Source organism: Zingiber officinale, chromosome 9A (genome assembly GCF_018446385.1).
Source record: "Zingiber officinale cultivar Zhangliang chromosome 9A, Zo_v1.1, whole genome shotgun sequence".
Classification (NCBI taxonomy): Eukaryota; Viridiplantae; Streptophyta; class Magnoliopsida; order Zingiberales; family Zingiberaceae; genus Zingiber; species Zingiber officinale.
Genome location: NC_056002.1, coordinates 79,347,077 through 79,372,054, shown reverse-complemented (window position 1 = coordinate 79,372,054; position 24,978 = coordinate 79,347,077).

Below are 24,978 nucleotides of genomic sequence, written 5' to 3'. Positions count from 1 at the left end.
GTTGGTTTTACTTGGTATCCACCTCACAAGAGGTGACTAATCCAAGGATCCACACCAACACACACACCCTCCACTAAATAAAACTCTCCTTTATGGTAACTACCAAGGGCGGAGAAGCCCTACAAGACTCAATACAAGAAGAGAGGGAAAGGATACAAGAAATACAAGCTTACAAGATTACAATGAGTACAAAACCCTAACCCTAGCTTCTCTTCTTGGCTTTGATCCGCCTCTTGACTTGGAGAGCTTCCAAGATCCTTCAAGAACTGGCGATCTGAGCTTTGTGAGCGCTGTGGAGGAGTTGGCGAGAGCTCTGGAGTGAATCAGTGAAGAGATTGCCGCAGCCATCGAACGCCTGCAGCTATAAACGACGCCAACGGTCGGATCCCGATCGATTCGAATGTTCCCAATCGATCGGGGAGGCTTTGGATCGATCCACGGATCGATCCAGAGCGCCTCTGTGCTCTGGAAACACGCCTGGATCGATCCACGGATCGATCCAGCGCTTATCGCGCGAAGCAGCCGCGTCCCAATCGATCCACTGATCGATTGGGACCTCTGGATCGATCCACGGATCGATCCAGAGGCTCTCTGGTCGATCCATCGATCGATCCAGAGCCTGGATCGATCCACTGATCGATCCAGCACTTGATTTTTGTCCAAAACCAAGTCCCAAACCTCCCAAACCAACATCCGGTCAACCTTGACCTGTTGGTATGTCATGCCTAGCATCTAGTCACTCCCTTGACCTGCTAGGACTCCCTTACCAAGTGTCCGGTCAATCCCTTTGACCCACTTGGACTTTTCTCTGTGCCAAGTATCCGGTCAATCCCTTTGACCTACTTGGACTTTTCTTTCATGCCAAGTATCCAGTCAATCCTTTGACCTACTTGGACTTCCCAGCACCAGATGTCCGATCATCCTTGATCCATCTGGATTTTCCCTTGCCTGGCTTCACTCTGGCTTTCACCTAGCTTCACTCACTAGGGTTTTCCATCCGCTAGCTTCACTCACTAGGACTTCCTCACCTCGGCTTCACTCACGACTTTTCTTACTCCGGCTTCACTCACGGGACTTTTCCATCCGCCTAGCTTCACTCACTAGGACTTCCTTCGCCTGGCTTCACTCACCGGACTTTCTCACCTGCTTCACTCACGGGACTTTCATTTTGCCTAACATCCCAGTTAGGTTTCGATCAAGTATCCAGTCAACCTTGACCTACTTGACTCTTCTTAAATCAATATCTTATTGTCAAACATCTAAACCCAAACCAAGACTCAGCTTGGTTACCAGGTCAACCTTGAGGGATATTGCACCAACAATCTCCCTTTTGATGTTTGACAATACCACAATAACACTTACAATCCCATATGTAAGTTAGGCTAATCCCATAGCCTCCTTCTTCATGCCACTAGGTAATGAAAGCATAAATTAAGCTCTTCATTCTCCCCTAAGAGGGCAAACTCCCTCTAGGTAATGAAAGCCTAACTTACTCCCTTTCATGAGTCCTTTCATTCTCCCCCTATGACCTTCCCATAGGTAATGAAGGACTAAACTTAACCATACATTCTCCCCCTATTGGCACACATCAACCCATCGTTGGACACACATCAACCTATGCTCCAATTCTGGGCACACTTCAACAAATCCATTTGTTGAAGACTCTCCCCCTGAAGAGTTGCTCATCGTTGTTCACAACATCACTCGTTGTGATCAACACGATAATGAAGGTCCCATACCCTTCATTTATCCTTAACTTCTCCCTCAATGTAGACAACTACCCAACCTTGAGCATTATCTACCACTTGAGTGTCCACTTGAAATAATGAGGATATCCACTCCCCATTTCTCCCCATTTCAAGTTTAAATGCTCAACCTTGAGCAAGTTCACAACAGAAGGTTAACCACCTTCCAAGGTTCATGAAAAATAATTTTCATGTCTTTAAAGAGTCCCTCCCCCTAAAGACATGGTGGTAACTTCTGTCATTGCACCAACAATGACTTGGAATCCCTAAACCATTAGGAAACCCAAATTTAGAAGTTTTGAGGTTCAAATATTCAAAATTTGAAACAACCTCAACCTAAACTTCTACTTAGGCTTCGTTAACCAATCCATCCTTGTTTTCAACATGAAAACACCCTTTGTATGTATACAAATGTATTTAAGGGGTTTGGAATGGTTACCTAGACTCAAACAGGTTCAAAGATGCTGAAATCAGGCCTTCCGGCCAAAATCAGCAACTTGGATCGATTGGAGTTGGGTTCCAATCGATTGAACCTTTCGAATCGATCCACCGATCGATTCAGACTCCTGGATCGATCGGCTGATCGATCCAGCGACTTCCCATTGCCGTGCTTGAATCGATCCATGGATCGATTCAGAACCAATCGATCCATGGATCGATCGGAGACTCGATAGTTGCTGAAATTCCATTTCAGTCAACTTGAAACCCCTAGAAAATTCTACAAAATCCAAAAATTATGAAATTTCGTGTAGACATTATTTAGGGCATACTTAATCATGGAAAAATAGCTTTCTATGAAAATACATCATATTTTCAAAGATTGACACAAACTTGAAAACTTGCAAAAACTTTAGTGTTTTTCTTCAAGTTTGTGTCTAACCATTCAATGGTGATTACTATCAAAAGATAGCCTTCACCAAGGTTTTCCAAAAACATTTTAAAAACATTTTCAAAACCAATATCCCATCATGTTCCTTGGGCATAATGCACATGACTTGTACATTAGCTTTCCCAATGATGGGAAAACACATAACTATGTGTTTTGATGAACCTAAAACTCAAAAGAATGTACTAAATCAACATCTTGAGTTTTGTTCATCATCCTAACATCTCACTTGTATATAATATGCACTAAAACACATACAAGTCACCTTATAGTCTTTGTGATATGTAGATTTTGGTTTTTGCCCTAATCTAGGGATCATGCATATTTATCTAGGCATTTTAGAAATGTTAGACATCCACCCAGGATGTCACTTGTCAATAAGTGTCGTTAAATGCCATTCGTCCTTAATTACAAGGAATTAAACTTAATGCATGATAATGTTATGGCATACATCAAAATAAAATAACTTTCAAAAGAAAATATCCTAATACTACATGATGTATGAATGTCATGACATGGTATTTTTGGATTTTCCATAATAAAACATGAATGCAAAAAACTAGACATGATGTCATGGCATATGATGGGCAAACAATCATGGCAAGATTTAGCATAAATAAAATATACCTAGATTAACTATCTAAGTATCCTTAAAGTCTTAGCTAAACTTACACCTTAAACCTAGATTGCCCTAAAGTGCTTCAAGAGAATGCCAAAACCTAAATTGGCATTTCTAATTTCCTTGATTTAATGTATGCCAATTGAAAATAAACATGTCCTCAAATGTTGGCATATTCCATGTTTCCTCAAGAGTAGCACTTTTAAATTTAAGGCTCGGTTGCCTTAAATTGCCTAAGAACATACCAAAATCCCAACTTGATAGTTCTTATTAATTTTCCAATATGTGCCATTTAAGATTAAAATCAATTCTTCCACCATTAGGCACATTTTACTCTTTCAAGGAGTAATCAACAGGTCCATTTCATTTTCAAAGGTTAACTAAAACCTTGAAAATGCTCCTTGAGTGTCAATTTCCTCAAAGTTGGGTTAACTACCCTTCTAATCGGAGTTGACACTCTCTAACCCATCTATGGGGTAGAGAAGATGCTCCTAGGAACCCAACACCTATTGGTGCTCCTTGGATGCTCTAGGTACTCACTAGGGATAACTTCCCTAGATACCTTCCTAGTGACCTTGTTGGGCTTCTTAGAAGCCTTGGTCACATTTTCTAGGTCAACTCTAGGGATAACCTCCCTTGTGACCTTGTTTGTGACTTTCTTAGACTTCTTAGAAGTCTTAGTCACATTTATTGCAAAAATACTCTTAGGGATGACTTCCCTAGTATTCTTGGCTTGACCACTAGACCTAGGGTTTGTTCCATAACTATATGGAACTCTATGGTAAGAGGGCACATCCTTCTTAGCCTTTGGTTTGTATCCCAAACCTCTATGGCCATTGGATGGCTTTTGTACCCCTAAACCTAGGTTATGCTCATTTTGCCCTAATAGGATATTTTCCATCCTTTTTAGGGTCTTTTCCATTTTATCAAGCCTTGATCTCAAGACTTGATTTTCTATCACTAAGTCCTTAGTTTTTGGTTTTCCATTGAGTCCATGAGCATTTTTGTTTCTAGGCTTGTATCTTACATCCTTAGAGTTATCGCCTAGGTTTTTACCTACATTCCTAGCCTTAGGGATAGTAGTTTTGGCATGTAGGGCCACATGCTTTTCCTTAAAGCCCTCATGCTTCCTATTCTTATGGTAAATCGCATTAAAATGATAAAAGTTAGAACTATCATGCTTTTTACCATTTTGCAAAGGAATAGGCTCAACAAATGTTACCTTCCTTTTTACCTTGGAGGCTCCCCCTTGACTAGTGCCTCCTTGAGCCTTGACCATCTTCTTCCCCTTGGGGCATTGACTTCGGTAATGCCCTTTTTGTTGACACAAGAAGCACACAATGTGCTCCTTGCTCTTCTTTGTCCCGGGGGTGGTCTCCTTGGGCTTCTCCTTGCCCTTTTGTGCCACTTGGCCCTTCTTCTTGGCCAAGTTGGGACACTTGCTCTTATAGTGCCCATGTTCCCTACACTCAAAACATATTATATGATTTTTATTATTAATTGAAATATTTATACCTTCTTGTATAGGGATGGCACTTGCTCCTCCATTTGATATTTCTTGAATTTCAGAGGTGGCACCATCTTCTTCTTCTTCACTTGACCCGGATGTAGAAGCTTCTCCTTCTTCTTGATCCGGCGTCACCAAGGATTGCTCCCCCTCAATCCTAGAGGTGGAGGCTTCATCATCTTGAATATGAAACAAGGAGTATGCTCCCTCCTTGTTCCCTTCGTTGCATTCCCTTGAGGATGAAGCATCTTGGATTTCCTCTTCTTCGGAGGTTGAGCATCTATCAACCTCGGAATCCTCCTTTTGGTCTTGCTCCAAAGAGTCACCCTCTTTGGATTCTTCATGATCTTGTACAGTGGAGGGGATCTCTTCATGAAGCTTGGCCAATTTGCTCCAAAGCTCCTTGGCATCTTCGAATTCTCCAACTCGAGCCAAGATGTGGCTAGGCAATAAGTTGACCAGAAGCTTGGTCACTTTGTCATTTGCCTCGCCCCTTTGAATTTGCTCTGAGCTCCATCTGCTTTTCTTTAGAAGCTTGCCCTTGGAGTTCGTTGGAGCTTTGAAGCCTTCCATTAGAGCAAACCATTGCTCTATCTCCATCATAAGAAAGTTTTCGATTCTTGATCTCCAAGAATTGAAGCTTGCCGATGTGTATGGTGGAGCCACCCTTGTGTCAAATCTAAGTCCATCTTGGAATTGCATCTTGAAGTTGAGCTTGATAAAGTCTTGAACTTGAAGAATTTGCTCTAATCTCTTCACCCTCTAGCTTTTCTTGATATGCTTGACCCTTCCGGCGATGATTCCGGTGAAGAGCGGCCTCGCTCTGATACCACTTGTTAGGACCAAAAGTAGCTAGAGGGGGGGTGAATAGCTCGTCGCGTTCGCTCGGTGCTCGGCGTTGCTTGTTCCTTCAAAGATGTGCAGCGGAAAATACAGAAATAAACACACAACGCTAACACGGTTGGTTTTACTTGGTATCCACCTCACAAGAGGTGACTAATCCAAGGATCCACACCAACACACACACCCTCCACTAAATAAAACTCTCCTTTATGGTAACTACCAAGGGCGGAGAAGCCCTACAAGACTCAATACAAGAAGAGAGGGAAAGGATACAAGAAATACAAGCTTACAATGAGTACAAAACCCTAACCCTAGCTTCTCTTCTTGGCTTTGATCCGCCTCTTGACTTGGAGAGCTTCCAAGATCCTTCAAGAACTGGCGATCTGAGCTTTGTGAGCTGGGAGGAGTTAGCGAGCTGCAGTGAATCGGTGAAGAGATTTGCCCATCGAACGCTCAGCGTATGCAAACGACGCACGGTCGGATCCGATCGATTCAAATGTTCCCAATCGATCGGGAGGCTTTGGATCGATCCACGAGATCGATCCAGGCCTGCCTCGGAAACGCCGGATCGATCCACGGATTGATCCGGAGCACCTCTGTGCTAGCCAATCGATCCACCGATCGATTGGGACCTCTGAATCGATCCACGGATCGATCCGAGCATCTCATCGATCAGTGGATCGATCCATCGATCGATCCAGCACTTGATTTTTGTCCAAAACCAAGTCCCAAACCTCCCAAACCAACATCCGGTCAACCTTGACCTGTTGGTATGTCATGCCTAGCATCTAGTCACTCCCTTGACCTGCTAGGACTCCCTTACCAAGTGTCCGGTCAATCCCTTTGACCCACTTGGACTTTTCTCTGTGCCAAGTATCCGGTCAATCCCTTTGACCTACTTGGACTTTTCTTTTATGCCAAGTATCCAGTCAATCCTTTGACCTACTTGGACTTCCCAGCACCAGATGTCCGATCATCCTTGATCCATCTGGATTTTCCCTTGCCTGGCTTCACTCACCAGGGCTTTCACCTAGCTTCACTCACTAGGGTTTTCCATCTGCCTAGCTTCACTCACTAGGACTTCCTTCTGCCTGGCTTCACTCACCAGGACTTTTCTTCTGCCTGGCTTCACTCACCAGGACTTTTCCATCTGCCTAGCTTCACTCACTAGGACTTCCTTCTGCCTGGCTTCACTCACCAGGACTTTTCTTCTGCCTGGCTTCACTCACCAAGACTTTCATTTTGCCTAACATCCCAGTTAGGACTTCCCAGTCAAGTATCCAGTCAACCTTGACCTACTTGACTCTTCTTCAATCAATATCTTATTGTCAAACATCTAAACCCAAACCAAGACTCAGCTTGGTTACCCAGGTCAACCTTGACCTGAGGGATATTGCACCAACACGATTATGTTCCCTATGATATGTCATATGCTCATTTTTATATGCTTATGAATCATGCATGATAATGACTCTTATGATGGGCTATATGCTCAAGTATGCATGCTTTATGATATGACAAGTAAAGGCCTAGGAGATGCTTCCCTATTAGTTGGGACTAAGAGCACTCCTTATGATATGACAAGTAAAGGTCTAAGAGTTGCTTCCCTATTAGTTGGGACTAAGAGCACTCTTCATGATATGATAAGTAAATATGACATGCTACTTTACTTTTTATGTGGCTTGTACCGGACCTTAGTGTCCAAGGGATGGGCTCCTTAGTTCGCCCCTAGGTCGACAGACGTAGTACGAACCTAGTATCCCTAGTAGGTTCGGGATTAGCGACCCCATCCTAGGGATTGCGCGCATTTATGTTATGTGGTACATAGTCGGGCCCTCATGTTGAGATTATATTTAAGTATTATATGATATTTCTTTAAAAGACATCTCGCACATGACATGACGCATGTTTTTGAAAGACCTCTTGCATATACTTTTATGTTATGATATGATATGACATGATGCTCTTTTATGATATGATATGACATGATGTTCTTTTATAATATGATATGATATGACATGATACTCTTTTATGATATGATATGATATGACATGATGCTTTTATAGAGAATGATATGATATGATGTATTATGATGCTCTTTTGCATGATATGATGTTTTTGATGATTATGTCTCCATGCTATATGCTTATGTTATTATGCTATGATACATGGTTTTTGTCAGTAGGAAAGGATCTTACTAAGCCCGTGTGCTTATAGCTTACTTTCCTTGTATCGCAGATAAAGGTAAAGGATGGATAAACTAAGGGAGCAGCAGGAGGGGCAAGAGATGTGTGTGGTAGTGGCTCGGCTAAGGAAAAGACCTGCTTATGCTAATTTATGCTTGATATGAACTATGCCTATCTTATGTTAATGTGTTGCATGATTTCTTAATACCTATTCATGCTTATGTTGGAAATTGATATCATGTCTTTTTAAGTTTAAAATTTTGCTTACCATGCTTATATGATTATAAAGGTTCAGATAATTAGTTTATTGGTTTTAAAAGAAAAGTAAATTAAAATTAATAAAGAATATATAAATAAATACTTCCACTGCTTTAGAAATAGATTAATATGCATGTATGTTTGTAAGTAACCCCTACCCCTAGTAGGAGGGGCGGGCGTTACAGAAATGACCCAGAAGCTTACTTGGAATGGTAAACTAAAATGAAAATGGTATTTGACTTTCATGAATTCTCAGAGTTTAAAAAGTGAAGTTAGCTGCCATTGAATTCACTGATTATGCTATTGTTTGGTGGGATCAAGTGGTGATGAATCGGAGAAGGAATAGAGAACAACCAGTGTCCACTTGGGAGGAGATGAAAGTGCTCATGAGAAGGAGGTTTGTACCCAGCCATTATTATAGAAGCTTATATCAGCGACTTCAAAGGTTATCTCAAGGCTCCAAAACTGTGGATGAGTATTTCAAGGAGATGGAGTTGTCCATGATCCGAGCTAATATCAATGAAGATCGGGAAGCCACCATGGCCAGATTTTTACATGGTTTAAATCCAGAAATTACAGATATTGTTGAATTGTAGCATTATGCTGAGCTGTCGGATATGGTCCACCAAGCACAAAAAGTGGAAGAACAACTCAAGAGGAGAGGATTGGCTAGGAAGGGACAACCAATGACTACTCACGGCACATGACTAACATATACAAGAAAGGAGGCTTCAAGAGCAACCTCAAAATAAGCCAAAGTTTGAACCCTTCAAGAAGCCCAAACCCACACCATCTACTACTCAAGGTAACCGCGAGCCCATTTCCTCCAAAACTCGTGATATCAAGTGTTTTAAATGTCAAGGGCATGGCCATATAGCTAGTCAATGTGTGAACAATATGGTGATGGTAATAAACACCCAAGGTGAACTTGAGTCGAAAGATGAGGATGAAATAGTTGAAGGAGTGCCACAAAAAGAGGATATTGATGATGAACAACATGCTGCTATTGGAGACTTATTGGTGGCCCGACGAGTTCTCAATCTACAAGCTAAGGAGGAAGAAGGTAATCAAAGGGAGAATTTGTTTCATACCCGTTGCTTTGTCAATAACAAGGTTTGCAGTGTTATTATTGATGGGGGGAGTTGCACCAATGTGGCAAGTACTGATTTGGTGGAGAAATTACATTACCAACTCGGAAACATTCGCAACCTTATCGACTCCTGTGGTTAAATGATTGCGGAGAAATCAAGGTAACAAAACAAGTCTTGGTAGCAATCACCATTGGCAAATATGAAATGAGATATTGTGTAACGTGGTTCTCATGCATGCATGCCATCTATTATTGGGAAGACCTTGGCAATTCTATCGAAAGGTAACACATGATGACCTCACAAATATGTATAGTTTTACTTTGAAAGGACAACCTATTATTCTTGTACCGTTGACTCCAAGACAAGTTATGGAGGACTAGTTGAGACTACAAAAAACAAATGAAAAGAAGAAAGAAAAAGAAATTGAGAGAAAACAAAATTGAGAAAAAAGAAGTCGAGGAAAAGAAAAATGAGAGGAAAGAAAATGAGAGGAAAAAGACAAAAGAAGTGGGCAAGGAAAAAAAAGGAGAGTGAAAGAAAAATAGCTTATATACAAAAAAACTGAGATCAAAGGAGCTTTGTTTTCAAATCAACTGCTCCTTATCCTTTTGTATAAGGAGGCACTCCTGAGCACTAATGACCTTATCAGTTCTTTGCCTAGTGTTAATGTTTCTTTCTTACAAGAATTTGAGGTGGTCTTTCCTGAAGAGGTTCCACATGGTTTACCTCCAATTAGAGGAATTGAGCACCAAATTGACTTCATACCCGGTGCATCCATTCCAAATCAACCTGCCTATAGAAGCAATCCGGAGGAAGCAAAGGAACTTCAGAGGCAAGTTAATGAATTATTAGAAAAGGGGTATGTTCGAGAAAGCATGAGCCCTTGCGCTGTACCTGTGTTACTCGTTCCCAAGAAGGATGGAACATGGAGGATATATGTGGATTGTCGAGCCATCAACAACATCATGGTAAAGTATCGCCATCCAATTCCTAGGATTGATGATATACTTGATGAATTGCATGGTTCTTATGTGTTCACAAAAATTGATCTTAGGAGTGGATATCATCAGATTACGATGAAGGAAGGTGATGAATGGAAAACTGGTTTTAAAACCAAGCATGGCTTATATGAATGGTTAGTAATGCCTTTTTGCTTAACTAATGCTCCTTGCACTTTTATACATTTGATGAACCATGTTTTGCGTGCTTTCTTAGGAAAATTTATAGTTGTGTATTTTGATGATATTTTGATTTATAGCAAAAGCTTAGAAGAGCATGTTACACATTTAAGGTTAGTTTTTAGTGTGCTAAAAGAAGAAAAGCTATTTGCTAACCTTGTTAAATGCTCCTTTTGTACAAAGAAAGTCATGTTTCTTGGTTTTGTTGTTAGTACTAAAGGAGTTGAGATGGATGAGGAAAAGGTGAAAGCAATCCAAGAGTGGCCAACACTGACAACAATTAGCTAAGTGAGGAGTTTCCATGGTTTCGCCAGCTTCTATCGATGGTTTGTTCGTAATTTTAGCAATATTGCAGCTCCTCTTACTAAAGTCATCAAGAAAAATGATTCACTCAAGTGGGGAGAGGAGCAAGAGAGGGCCTTCAACATTTTGAAAGAAAAGCTAAGTTCTGCTCCTTTACTAATCCTACCAGATTTTTCTAAAACATTTGAAATCGAATGTGATGCTTTTGGTGTTGGTATAGGTGTTGTGCTTATGCAGGAGATGAAACCCATTGCTTACTTCAGTGAGAAGTTGAGTGGAGCAACCCTCAACTATCCCACATATGACAAGGATTCGTGATTCATACAGATCATCAATCTCTAAAGCATTTGAAGAGCCAACATAAGTTGAACCGATGCCATGCTAAATGGGTAGAATTCATTGAGACATTTCCTTATGTGATCAAATACAAGAAAGGAAAGGAGAATGTAGTTGCTGATGCACTATCTCGAAGGTATGCTTTACTGTCCACTTTAGATTCGAAGTTACTTGGATTTTGAATATATCAAGGATTTATATACTAACGATACTAATTTTTTTGATGTGTTCAAAGCATGTGATAAGGTTGCATTTGGTAAGTTCTATAGACATGATGGGTTTTTATTTTGTGAAAATAGATTGTGTGTGCTTATGTGTTCATTACGTGAATTATTCACTAGGGAAGCCCATGGTGCTGGTTTGATGGGTTATTTTAGTGTTACTAAGACTTTAGGGATTTTATAGGATCATTTATTTTGGCCTCATATGAAACATGATGTGCAATGAATCTGTGAGAATTGCATCACTTGCAAACAAGCAAAATCTAAATTGAAACCCCATGGCTTGTATACCCCTTTGCCTATATCTAGTGAACCTTGGACTAATATTTCAATGGACTTTATTTTGGGATTACCCCGGACCAAGAGGGGGAGAGATTCAATTTTTGTTGTTGTAGATAGATTCTCCAAAATGGCGCATTTCATTCCATGTCATAAAACTGATGATGGATCGCATATAGCTGAATCATTCTTTAAAGAGGTTATTAGGTTGCATGTCATGCCTAGGACCATTGTCTCTGATAGGGATGTAAAGTTTTTGAGTTATTTTTAGAAGACTTTGTGGGGGAAATTAGGAACTAAATTATTATTCTCTACTACTTGTCACCCCTAAACTGATGGGCAAACTGAAGTGGTCAATCGAACCTTGTCCTTTTTACTTCGTGCGGTCATTAACAAGAATTTGAGAATATGGGAAGATTGTCTACCTCATGTTGAATTTGCTTACAATAGGAGCATACATTCTGTGACTAAATTTTCTCCATTTAAAATTGTTTTTGGTTTCAATCCCTTGTCACCATTAGATTTGATTTCTTTAGTTGTAAGTGAGCACATAAACTTAGATGGTAAGCAGAAGGCCAAATTCGTAAAGAAGATTCATGAACAAGCACGACTGAATATTGAGAAAAGAACTCAGCAATACATACAACAAGCTAACAAGGGGCGCAAGAAGATTGTGTTTGAACCAGGAGAATAGGTTTGGTTGCACCTCCGAAAGGAGCGATTTTTGGATAAACATCGTTCTAAACTTCTACCTCGAGGGGATGACCCATTTCAAGTATTAGGGTGCATCAATGATAATGCCTACAAACTTGAACTACCAGGTGAGTAAGGCGTACATTCTACTTTTAATGTTGCTGACTTATCCCCGTTTGATGTAGGTGATAATTTGAGGACAAATCCTTTTCAAGAAGGGGAGAATGACGTATGCCCAAGGGTTGAAGATAGGAAAGATCAGTTATCACTTCCGGAAGGCCCAATTACAAGACTGCGGGCAAAGCGTTTCAAGGAAGCACTAAATGGGCTAATAAAAAAATATTGGGAGGACTATGAACAAGGAGAGACCAAGATAATCTCAACTGTTAGTCGTGGCCTAATCCACGTAATCGGACATAACCATCCATGACTAGCCGTGCTTAACGGAAGAACGCTAATAAGCATGGGAACTCATTCATGCATGAAGACTTAAGTATTTTAGATTGTTTAATGAAGCATGCGACTTGGGCCTCTAATTGTGCATGCATTTATTTTGTTTTGGGTTCCTAGATTGCTTGCATGAGACATGCAACATTGGGACTCTAATTATGAATGCACTTATCTTGTACTTTTCCTTTTTCACTCCCATTATATAAGGGAGGGACATCTTATTATGAATCAACTTAGTTTTTGGTGAGATTGTGTGCTCTCTTAGTTCTTGAAAGGACTTTCTGAACTTATCGAGTTTACTCTCATGGCGTTCAACCCATCGAAACTTATCACCTCGGGTGTGGCATTTCTTTCCTTCGTAGGCTTGGTTCATGCCAGTTCTAGGTTATGGGTCAAGACTCACACTCTTGTCATTTAGTTCTTGGGGTTCTATCCACCTTTGTCTCGGGTTCCATCACATTTGTTGGTGGGGTTCGTATCACATGGGATGAGACATCTTTCGATGAATCTGACACGGAAAAACTGAAGTACTCAAGCCATCTTTCATTTTTGGCAAGAAATGGAGACTCTGAATACGAGGAAGAATACGAGCCCAAAATCGACATCGAGTCTGAGAGAAGCCACGGATCAGTATCTTTCTCTGAAGATCCAAATATGGTAATGATTTATTTAAGTCAAACTTGCTTAAAGTAGTTAAGTGTTTATTTAAAAAGATGTCAAAATTTAGAAAACAAAATAACTTGCTACTTAAGGAAATAGACCACCTTAAGAAGAAAGTTAACTTGAGTGACTCTACTAACTAAGTTCAAGTCAGAACTTCAACTCAAGTTACAAAACTTAAGGAAGAAAACTCTAACTTGAAAGGTCAAGTCGAGCGAATCAAGAAAACGTTGGAAATTTCCAAACTGGGATCTAAGTGTCTAAATATGGTACTTAGATCACAACGAGCCGTGTACAATAAATCAAAACTTGGCTATAAATCAAATCAAATCAATCAAACAAATCATATTAATTTGTTCTTAATTAGTCAAAATGTTAAAAGTCAAGTCCAAGCATGGGTTCCAATAAAACAGTTAACTAAACCAACTAAACCAAATCTCTATTTGATCCCTAAGAGTCAAATTTACTACTTAGATAGACCATATCTAAGCTATGACTCAGGAGGAGCAATTAGAAAAATGGTTCAACCAACTTAATTAACTAACTTTACATTATTAGGATTAGGTTTACTTTTTTCTTAGAACAGTTAGTTAAAAAGGTTTACCAAACCCTATAACATAGTATCGGAATGGATTGGGATAATAGTACGTCAAGGAAGTTTTGTCGAAGCCATGTCTAGGCTGAATCTTTTGTATTCTACTTGGTGCACTAGACTTAGTGGATCTGACCAAAGCTACCCCAGTCAAACATGAGATAGTTAGACCAAAACTTAGTATTAGGTCTTTTGGGCGGACCAATTTTGACAAGTATTCAGCAAATGGTCCATTGTTGATACACAAGAAGACCATATGCCTCGCCACTAAACTGAAAACTTATCTTTAAAAAACTTGCTTGATTAATCCAAAGATAAGTTTGAATCTAACATGGGTTCAATAACCTTTTTCAAAATACTTATCCAATTATTAAATTTAAATAAAAATATTTTAAACTTAATCAAAATTAGGTAAAAACTTAATTAAAATTATTTTAAAACTTAATTAAAAATTATTTTAAAACTAAATGAAAATTATTAAAATTATTTTAAACCTTAATTAAAATTATTTTAAAACTTAATTAAAATTATTTTAAACTTAATTAAAACTATTTTAAAACTTAATTAAAAATATTTTAAAACTTAATTAAAATTAGTTTAAAACATAATTAAAATTACTTAAAAACTTAATTAAAATTATTTTTAATCTTAAATAAAATAATTTTAAAACTTGATTAAACTATTTTAAAACTTAATTAAAATTATTTTAAAACTTGATTAAACTATTTTTAAAACTTAATTAAAATTATTTAATACCTAATTAAAATTATTTTAAAACCTAATTAAAACTATTTTAAAACTTAATAAAAATTATTAAAATTATTTTAAAACTTAATTTAAATTATTTTAAAACTTAATTAAAATTAATTTAAAACTTAATTAAAACTATTTTAAAACTTAATTAAAATTATTTAAAAACTTTAAACTTAATTAAAACTGATCCTGTATAAGAGCTTGCGGGATGAAGCGCTGGGCAATGAGGGGCGGTGATGAACTATAACTCTGATGCCGACGAACAAAGGAGGATCAGAGAAACCCACAGCGGACCTCACAAGAGCCTAGATACAGAATAATAGATTCGAGAAAACCAAAGCGGATCTGTGAACAATGCCTCGCAAAAACAAACTCCGGCGAGGTACCCCCGTGGAAAAGCAAACTCCAATGAGGAACACCGTGGATCAGCGAAGGCTCGGCGGTCCAATGGATGATCTCCCCCTCCTGCGCACTATGAGACCAACCAACAAGGCGTTAGCGACCAAAGACCAAGGTGGGAATCCCTAGCTTGGCCCTCCGACGCTCAAGTCATATGCTCGGCCGATCTATTACGTTCGACCGATCTTTGCCTACCAAACTCGTAGCAACACTCTTACCTGGCTAAACCTTTTTCGGGCTGCCTACTATATCCTTATCTTGCTCTTTTCAGCCTTCCTTGTCTTTATTACCCCTTTTTCTCTCTTGCAAAGCATCCACTTATCATAACCCGCATTACTACCTTCCCCTTCAAGTCTAGTCGAAGGAGGTGTAGCCGACTGACTAGACCTAGGTCTATTCTGACCTCTTGATACCTTCTGTAGCGACCCCGTGATAACTTTTACAATGATTTTTTGATATTTTTACAATGATCCCGTGACTTTTTTTACATTGATCTCGTGACTCCTCCTATAGTCATCTCGTGACCCCCTTTGGCAAGTTAAATAGGGTTGTGCTCTTGCTTCCTTTCCCATTCACATTTGCTCCTTGTAGTCTCACTTTCCTCCCCATATTTACCGAGAGTCATGGCTTCAGAATCCCCTCCTTGGGATCAACTACTGCGCGAGAAGGAGAAATTTTTAAACGAAGCCATGCAAGCCCTGGATTTATATTTTCCCCCCCAACAGGAACTAGAGGTGCGTCTGCTATCAGCTCAATCACAGGTTCAGTCAGAAGTGGCTTTGAGGAATAAAACTTACTCAGAGTTTGCAGCAAAAAGATTGAGGAGCGGGATAATCTAAGATTCCAGCATACCTTAGAGGTAGCCGCTCTAAATAGAAAAGCTCACGGGGATGGTTTACTAATATCTCAGCAGTAATGAGCTCTGGACCGGTAGAAAACCAAGGTGGATCTTCTGCAAGCCGAGTTGGCTCAGATTAGGTCGGAGAGGACCTTTCAGTCACTTGTTTGTGAGGGGGAACCCCACAAACGGCAGAGGACAGGGCAAGCTTCTCCTATTTTCCCAAGCTGTCATTCTATTTCCCACCCCCATTTAGGTGTGGAAGCACAATCTAGCATCTATAAATGGAAATGAGATTCCGTTTGATGACAGATTTTTTCTTCGACCTACAATAGTACCGGGCAAAATATTCCCCTTTCCCTATATGGCTACAAAGTTACTAGTAGTGATATCAGAATTTCATGTGTTTATTCGAGAGTAGGAGCATGTGTAAGCATGAAGTTGATTGTGTAAGAAATAACTAAATAAGATACTTTGTGTATGAGTTCAAGTGGGTTTGAATTTGGTCAAATTTCTGAGTTTCGGCCTGTCTATAGGACAGGTCGGCATCATAATCTATTGATATATCCTGGATTTTAACAAGTCATGATTTACTAATGTTATTTTATATTTTCTTTCCATTCCTTCCTTATTACACCTAGGAAGTCGAATACCTTTTTCAAAATCTTCTCCTCGTTAATTGGTTCTTCAATGGAAAGAGAGTATCGACGATGTACTATGCTGCGGCGCTAATCCGGGCAAGATTTGCCCTGTTATGTCCATCATAAATGCCCGTTTATGGATTTTCGACACGTGTTACCACTTTCTTCCTCCTGACGTTATCGCTCGCACGCTTTTTGGCAACGTCTTATCATATTCTTTCTTTGATAAATCAACGACTACCATTGTGAGGTTTGTTCACATCCAACGATGTTTTTTGTTAGTCAATATTTTTGAAAAACCCTAAACCCTTTATATCCTTACTCCTTCGTGTTCTTCCTTACGCTCTCTGTTGGTGCCATAACTTAGCTTTTGCCATCCTTCCTTCTTCTCTAGTCTTTCCTTGTCGTCCGTCTTCCTAAGTCTTCAGTAAGTCATTTTTTATTCTTATATTTCTATATTGCTGAAGAATCATTTTCTACATGGTATACTCAAACCTCTTCGACCTTTCACAAAGATGATAGGTCTGCTCTTCGTTCCTTGTATGAAATTCCAAAAGCCTATCGTATTGCTATTCCTGATACTGATTCTCGTCCCCATCTCCCTCCTGAGAACCATGTCACCTTCTTCAAAGATCAAATAGCAGCCGGTCTACGTTTTCCCATTCCCCCTTTTCTGGTTGAAATAAGTCAGTTCTTCGATATCCCCTTGCAACAATTCGCCCCCAACATCTTTTGTTATCTTTGTGGTTTGTTCTTGCTCTTCCGCCTCTTTGATATCCCTTCAACCCCTCAGAATTTCTTTATGCTCTCCTATCCTAAGAGGTCAGAGTCTGGCGTCTTTTTGTTTTAATCTAGTCCTAAAATAACCTTTTTTGAAGAAATGCCCTCTTCTATTAAGAGATGGAAATCACGCTTTTTCTTTGTAAAATTCCCTGAACCCATCCCTTTGTCTGCTTCTTGGAAATCCTCTCTTCCTGCTCTTCCTAACGTGAAGGAATTACATAGACATCCTTCCTTCACTACTTACTCACATAAGCTATCAGGTTGTCATTTGTTCATTCACAAATGGATCCAGGATGACCTTCTTTATCTTTTTGGATTGAGCCCCGTTCAAATAGGGCTTCGTGGCTCCCTTGGTAAGTCACCCTTTGTCTATTACAATCCTTTTTTACTAACTAAGGTATTTTTTACTTTTTGTAGTGGATGCTCTATTCGAAGCTACAATCGATGGGCAGTTGTGTTTAGCGGAAGAAGCAGTCAAAGCTAAGGAGCAGGAACTTCTTGCCACAATAAGTCAGCCCTCTTCGTTAGAAGCCCCCGCTATCATAGAGGGTGTTTCTACTTCTCAAGCTGCAATTCTAGAAGGGAACCCTCCTGAACTTCCCATAATTGTTTAGCTTACCTCCCCTTCTGCTTCACAGAAATCTCCTTCAGAAGCCCCCACCAAGAAAAAACATAAACTGACCCTCGCTCCATCCTCAAAACAAAAATCTATTACTCATTCTGAAGACCTTCCCCCTGTAGATGTTGATCCTTCTTCTCCTGATCTCCCTCTCAGCCCTTTATACTGCTCTTGTTCCTTCTTTTTCTGCCACCCCAGCTGTTCCTAGTGGCTGACAAATTCTCTCTTGAGGAGATGAAGGTACCCTTATTTCCCTTTACGGTCCTATTTTATTACGCATCCTCTTAATTCTCATTGTTATATAGCACTGGATATATAACATGAGTATAGACCATTTGCTACATACTTTAATCCAAGAAAATACAGCGCTGAAGAAACAGGTCTCCGAGCTATCTCCTGACCAGGTGGACGAGAAAATAAAGGGTTTGTCTGCCCAATTGGAAGAGACCCGCTAGTCACTTAAGACTGAGACTGAGCAATCCCACCAGTACAAGGCTAATGTGGAGTCTTCAGTCTCAGCTACTGTCATCCAATGCCCATGGTGATGAGCTCTCTTCCAAGTTGGAGAAAAGCACCTCCGAAATTGCTCAATTGTCCTCCCAACTACAATCATTAAAGGGCACCCATGCAACCACACTGGCGGAACAATTATCTACTTTGAACCTTAAAGAGGTTGCTTTGAAGGCTTCCATGGAAGAATTGGCAGCTTATAAAGCTGGTGAGGATGCTCGTTTTGAGAAGAAGAAGAAGAAGTATCTTAAGTCTCCTGCTTTCCTCATCCCCGTTTATGAATCTCTCATACGGACCGTGAATTACGCACTAGATTGGGGGGTGAGGGAGTTAATGGAATTAAAAGTATTAGTTTCCAACCCTCCCCCCAGCTTCCCTGACTGGAGGAAATTACTAAAGGATCGTCCTCCCTGCTTGTTTCCACAACTGGTGTAGTTGTTGTTATGTTGTAATCCTAATGTCCCGTAGACTCTTTCTTTATAATGAATTCACACTGACTTCTATCTTGGACTTGGTATAACTCACCATATTTTCCTACAATTAATCATGTTTTTTGAATGTTGTTCATCTTCTTTATGCATACATCTATGGGGATCGACCAAGTGGTTGTGTGTTCATGCATATGTAAATTAATATCCCGGTCGACCCGTCCTAATCGCTTAGTCTTATCATGTATGACTATATAACATAGTCTATATATATATATATATCTGTGTGTGTGTGTGTGTGTATGTGTGTGTTTCTTCTTTTTGGTCACCCTGTGAAGAATAGGGTATATCCACTATATGTTTGCCTAATCTCAAGTAACCTCGTGCACTTACCTATGTTTTTCTTCTTGACACTAGTTATCCTTTCTACACATGAGAGCCGAGCAGAATTACTTAGGTTGGTTATTTCTCGTCCGGTATATAACGACTGGATGAGCTTGTTGACTCGGACTACACGGTCAGACGAGTTAGATGCCTGTACTTTTTGATCGCCCTATAGTGACAGGGTGAGCCAATTCAGCCGATCTGCCTTTTATTTCATACGTCCTAGGAATATGAGATTACCGAGATTTCAAAAGATTAATCATAACTTTCCTTGGGATCCCGCTACTTTTTCAGTTTGAACTTGTACTTCGGGAATGTCACCCTTGCGATTACAGGTGTACCTATTTTTGTATACCTAATATTTTACCCGTGTATCTACTAGTTTGCTGCCAATTCTTTCACTCTTGCTTTTTTCCTTATCTTCCATTTACCCTTCTCGATAATTGCGTTGAGGGTTTTAGAGATACACCAAGGGTTCATCCTGTCGTCTTCCTCCTCTGCAACATACCTTCTTTCTCTATTACATTCACGGTTCTCCTTCTCCCCCTGATCTTTTGTCCACGATGGCCTCTTCCTCTTCCTCCTCTGAGTTGTTCATCCATTGCTCTTCCAGTTCTAGGAGTTGGAAGTTTATGCAATCTGCTTAGATTATGGATTCCCTTCATATTTGGTCCTTCCTACTCCAGAGGACCGCCCCCATCTTCCTCCTCCAAGGAGTGTCGCTGTCTTTTGGAAGAAAGCACTATCCACCTTTCGGCTCCCTCTCCATCCTTTCTTCGTCACTGTAAGTCAATATTTCAGCGTACTCCTGAATCAACTCATTCCTCAATCTTTCTCTATACTATCTACCTTTGTCACTGTTTCCCAATTACTTGACTTTCCCCCTTCTCCTCGTTTGTTCCACCAATTTTTTGTTCTCTGTCAAGTAGAAGATAACCTCTCTAAGTTCTAGAGTCGTCCCAAGGCTATCTTATTCAACAAAATCCCCGCACAAGCAGAATGGAAACAAAAGTTCTTCTTTTTGCGCCTTCCTTCTCCTCCTCCTTACCCAATCACTTGGCAACGGACTCTTCCTGCTCTTCCAAATCCTCGGGATGATACCACTGACTCAACCTTTTATGCGTCCATGTCGAAATTGAAAGGGGCTAAATTCTATTAACCTGCACTAATTGTTGAAGGTCTACTTTTTATCTTTGGAATAAGTCTTACGGACACCGAATTGGAGGCTCCCTTTGGTAAGTTATATACTTTTCCCCACTGATCCTTTGCCATCTTAAAATTGCCTCTTCTTTGAATTTATACTTTTTACCTTTTCCAGTTGATGTCGTTCTCCCAGCTTTGATGTATGGGAATTTAGGCTTGACTAAATCAATCCTGACTAAGTTGGAAGAAGATATATTGAGGAATCATCGTCTCAACCCTGCCCCTTCATCTCTCAGATTACTCCCTCCTCAAGAGATCCCTGTTGAGGAGTTTGAACCTTCCGAGGAAGAGAGTCCTTTCACTGCCCGACAAGAGAGAACATATGTTCCAAAGAACAGTTTAGCTTCGATCACTATTTCTGAATTGGAGTAAATTCCCATTGTTACTTCTGAGATGTCTCGTGAGAGAGGTAAGGAACCTATGCCTTATACTCGTATTCATCCCAACTTTGCTCTTAACATGATGCGACCAAGTATATTGATTCCGATAATTCTCCCAGTCGTTCCTACCTCCGGGGTAACTCCTGGCACGTCGGTGTCCTCCCCGTCTTCCCAGGTTCCCTCTTCCCCTCTTCCCATAGTGAGAGCTAGAAGGACCCCTCGTAAAGATCTTCTAGTTCAGTCCTTCAAGATGTTACCGCTGGCTCGAATATTGTTTCTGTTCCTTCTGTTTTATCGCCTGCTATCCCTATTGTCGTACAGAGACTTCCCGTTACTTCTAATGTCAGGCCTTCTTTTCATCCTCCAAGTTCATTGTCTTCTTCTTCCGCATGGCCCTCAGCCTCTGCTTCTCCTCAAGTTCTTTTGCGGCAAGCCCAAGGCTTGCCTTCTTTACTGGGGTAAAGTGACACTCCTTCTTCCTATGGATTCCTCCAGTTAAAAGATTCCCTGGCTACTTCTTGGTTAGAGAGTTAGAGTTCCATGCAGGGAAAAACTATTTTTGATCAGGATGACAACCACAACCGTCAAGCCATTGTTGTAAGTATTTTAAATGTGTTCTTTTATTTTGCACATACAACTTATCACTGTGTTACTGTTCTGTTGGGTTTTGTGCCTCGAGTTTGTACATGGCAATTTGACCGCAGACTTAGAGAGGGAAAATAAGGAGTTGAAGAATCAAGTAAGGGCCCTAAACGCAGCCTCCCCCACTCTGGACAACGAGATCACTCAACTTCAGGAGAAAATAAGCTTTCAAGCTCATCAGATAACCCTTTTGGAGAGGGACTTACAAAATCAGCGTTAGATGTTAGAGCTTAGAGAAGAAGAGAAAAAGACTTTGGAGCAGCAAATACAGAGCCTATCCTCTCAATTAAGTGTTGAAGTAGCCAAGAAAGACAAGGCTATCTCAGACGCTACCCTCAGATCTTCTATATTAAAGCATTTTCAGACTTCACTCCCGAGATCTCCGGACTCAGCTCAAGAATTGGCTTCTCAGAATTTTGAGCTATTACAGCTACAAGAGAAACTGAGAGCTCAAGATTCAGAGATAGATTTCCTCACCCAAGAACTAGAACGCACCAAACCTAAAAGGATGAATTTTGAGGAAGAATCAGTGTCTTACCTCAGAACTACAAGTGTATAAGGCGGGTGAAGAGGAGTGTTGGGAGGTCTGACACCAACAGTACTTAACCTCTTCTGAATTCAAAAATGAGTTTGCAAGCCGCATTGTTGGGACTCTAACTCATTCTACTGATGGGGTTCTTAAACAGCTACGAGTGTAAAATACGGTGCCCAAATAATTTTAAATAATAAGTTATTGGACAAATAATCTTATTGGATTTTTCGAAAATTTTTAGAATTTTTCTGAGATTTAATTGGAGCTTGGATGATATATTTTGAGGGGATAAAACTACTGGATGCAGAGGAGGCCGGTTAGAAATACCTAAAGGTGGGAGTTAATTGAGGAATGAACTTAGGTTTTGATTTGAAGAAACCTAAGTTCATATTATATAAAATAAAAACCTAATATTTCTTCCCCGACCCTTTTCTTTCTCCTTCCTCCGTGAATTCCTTTTCTCCCCTCTGTGCCGTCGGCATCTTCTCCTCATCACCGCACAACCTCTCCCGATTCCCTTCCCTCGCGTTGTCTTCTCATCTCTCCCTCTCACAACGGCGCACCGCGTTGCCCTGATTCGCACCCAACCGCTGTCCAGGCCGACTTTCTCCTCCCTCTCCTCCCTCAACGTCGGCCTCGAGCAGGAGCCTAGCCGACTCGCCCATCGCTGGCCCCTTTGAGCAACCCTTTTCTTCCCCGACGCTGACACCACGGGAGCTAATCGCCGTCGGCTGAGCACCCCCTCTCCCCGCGGACACCAGAAGCGCCGGAAATCGAGCATCCGAGTCATCTTGGTACCGTGCCCTAGCTTCATCGCCAAGCAGATTCAGTGTTGACGTGCTTTTGGTGGCACCTTGGTCATTCAGTGTTTTGGAGCACTCGATCGGTTGGTGATGAGAGGGCAGACTGGATCACTTCGCCAGACTTTATTTGGTTCTCTCCATCAGATCTAAAGCGGTGAGTTCCATTTCTTCATGGCTGCATCCGGATGCTTCATCAAGCTACCGTAAATTTGCAGATTGGATTAAGGTAAGCTCCGTTCAGTTTTAGTTGGATACATATCTGAATTCATTTTTTTATATTTAAACTTGATTAACTAGTCAATAAAAAGGGGTTGAGTTTGGAATTGGAATTTGAAAGGATTAGGTTGTGTTTAGTTGTAATCATGGGTTGATTTGAGTATTGTAACTGGTTTGTTCATGTGTGGTTGAAGGAAGTTTGATTCTAGATTTCGGATGGTGGATTGAATACGGTTATTTAGTCTATTTTGGTTGGTGGAATGCTTAAGGATATCTGATCCAATGTGGTGGTAATGGGTTATCATATTAGTGGTGTATTATGCTTGTGGTTGATACAATGGAGTGAATGATGAGCTAATGGATTTTAGAATGGTAAATGAAATTAGCAAAGTAGGTTATTGTAGTTTGATTTCGATATGAAGTGGATTTGTAATTAAGAAGGTTGGAAATGAATTAAGTGATTCCTGATGCTAGGTTGGGTTATAAATGTGTTACTATATATGAATTTTTATTGGAAGATGAAATAATCAGTTGATTGAGGATTATCGGATTATCATTAATTAGGGTTAATTAATGGTCATTTGGATTAGGGTTTTCCCCTATTAGTTTAGGTTTTGAAGTTGGGCTAATTGTTGCAGATGTGATTAGTTAAATCTATTCATTATGTGATTTGCGGGATGTTGGTTGAGGCCTCTCGATGAAGAGTATTGGCACGATATTGTGATATTAGTGGGTACTTCTTGCTTTATCTCTTTAGTATTTGATCTTATTCATGGTTTTTTATGAGGTTGCATTATCTTGTCATATCTCTTATTTTCCTGCGTTTTATTCACTTATTCGATCTTTGAGCTACTCGTCTCTTCTGATCTCTGTTCTTATTGATGATATTACACGATCTTATATTACTAGATATCGGATACCCGTATACTGACCGTTAGATATTAGGTATTGGTTATATATAGACATACCGATATTTCATTTACTTTGATTGTTGTTTATTTACATACGGGTATAGCCGGTTTATATATAGCAATGTGGCTGCATTAGTACGTTAATTGTCATTTGTCATTTGGGTAGTTGCTATGGCATCCGCCCCATGCCACTCATAGCACACCTTTTCCTTTTCTGTCGGGGTCAACAGATGGACTTGGTCACAGTAGCTGGCGTCGCCTACTTGCATCCAGTCAGGTAGGCGAGAGTAGTGGCGGCCTTTGGTGGCCTCGATCGACCATATAGATTAAGTGCTGGGTATGGTGGGTGGGGTGTACGTACATGTCGCATGTGTTCTGCTTATCTATCTGCTTAGCTTATTCTTGCATGGGTTGATACATGATATCTGCATACTCTTGATGACATGTATACCTGCTCGATTTATGGTTATAGTGTACTACACCCTTTCTTGAGTATAGGTATGTTTGTAACACTTATTATTATCAACATGTAGTTGCTTATTTCCATTCTGATCCTCGTCTCTTTCTTATTACTACATCGTACCTATTTATATATCACCAGTCTTTATACCACCCGATTGGTAATTTGATCGAGTTTCGATAAAATTTGGACTTTGGCAGGTCAGCCAGTCCTTGGCGACGTCGCATTTGGCGTGTAGGTTTTTGTTGTTTGTATGTATTTGAGTTCTCTTGTATTTGGTTTGATATTATTAATTGCTGGCTTGCTTTATGATGATTGTGTTTTGATTTATTTGTCGTGTATTTTTATACAGGTGTTTGGATTATATAAGCTACGTGGTTGTGTTTATTTCGACCAGTGGCGATTATATAATGCGTGGTTGTGTATATATCATGATTCGGTGATGTATTTGTGATAGTATGTCACGTCTGAGATCGTCGAAATTTTACTGGTGTGACTCCTGGGGCGTGAGAGAGGGTTTATCTCAAGAGCCTCCTTCGATTTATAGATTAGGTGACTCGATAAGTTGTCTAAGCACCTCGTCGTGAGGTTTTAAGTGAACCTTGTGGTGAGTTATAAGATAAACTATG